At 39.2% G+C, this 1,353-nt stretch overlaps 1 non-coding gene across 1 annotated transcript; it reads left to right on the top strand.

The window, feature by feature from the left end:
- Nucleotides 1-328: 328 nt before the first annotated feature.
- LOC123460342 lies at nt 329-435 on the top strand. The gene has a single exon (XR_006636907.1). It is a non-coding gene; the product is annotated as a U6 spliceosomal RNA (small nuclear RNA).
- Nucleotides 436-1,353: the final 918 nt, after the last annotated feature.

Here is a 1,353-nt window from a genome sequence, read left to right as displayed (position 1 = left end):
ATTTAGAGGTAAACTGTCCCATATTATAAAGTCAAGAGAGAAGTGTCCATAAAATTAGGGCTATAGCAACCCACAGACACACAAGTACAACACAACCACAAGGATCCAAATGATAGCTAAACATGCTGTACAAAAGCTGCAGATGCAGCTTGCCGGCGAACCAAAAGTGAAAGGAAAAAGAAAGAGAATGAAGAGATGTTGACAAGCAAGTACAGGTCATAGAAGCAAAGTTTAGCACATTAAATATGAAGACTGCCTCATAACTTATGTGGGTACATTCACCCACACATGCACATTGATTGACCTCCTCAACAAGAATGCCTCACATGTGCTCGCTTCGGCAGCACATATACTAAAATTGGAATGATACAGAGAAGATTAGCATGGCCCCTGCACAAGGATGACACGCAAATTCGTGAAGCGTTCCATATTTTTCTCAGCAAAAGAAATACCTCTGGTGGCATCACCATACCTGATATAAAGCTATACTACAAAGCCATAGTAATAAAAACAGCATGGTACTGGCATAAAAACAGGAGTATAAACCAATGGAATAGACTTGAGGACCCGGATTTTGGGCCAAGCAACTATAGCTACTTGATATTCGACAAAGGCCCAAACAATATAGACTGGAAAAAAGATAGCATCTTCAACAAATGGTACTGGACAAACTGGATAACCACATGCAGGAAACTAAAATTTGATCCACATATTTCACCATGCACTACACTCAAATCCAAATGGATCAAAGACCTCAACATAAGATCAGAAACTCGAAAACTACTGGAAGAAAATTTAGGAAGTACTTTCCATGATATAGGAATGGAAAAAGACTTCCTGAACAAAATCCCAGTGGCTCAAGTTCTTAAACAGTCAATCAACCATTGGGATCATATGAAGCTGAAGAGTTTCTTAACAGACAAGCATATAATAAGCAAAGCCAATAGAATACCCACAGAATGGGAGAAAATATTTGCAGGTTATCCAACTGATAGAGGCCTTATCTCTAGAATTTACAAAGAACTCAAAAGTCTAAACAATAAGAAGACAAATACCCCACTCACAAAATGGGGCACAGAGTTAAACAGGCAATTCACAGAGGAAGAGATACAAATGGCAAACACACACCTAAGAAAATGTTCATCATCCCTAATCATCAGAGAAATGCAAATTAAAACAACTATGAGATTCCACCTTACCCCAATAAGGACGGCCAACATCAAAAGGTCAAATGAAAATAAATGCTGGCGAGGATGTGGAGAAGCAGGGACACTCATTCACTGTTGGTGGGAATGCAGGATGGTACAACCACTTTGGAAAGCAATATGGAGACTCCTGAAAAAGCTGACTATA

The sequence above is a fragment of the Jaculus jaculus genome, chromosome 4, assembly GCF_020740685.1.
Source record: "Jaculus jaculus isolate mJacJac1 chromosome 4, mJacJac1.mat.Y.cur, whole genome shotgun sequence".
Lineage (NCBI taxonomy): Eukaryota > Metazoa > Chordata > Mammalia > Rodentia > Dipodidae > Jaculus > Jaculus jaculus.
The sequence above is the reverse complement of the archived record's forward strand: the minus strand, read 5'-3'. Positions and strand labels throughout refer to the sequence as shown.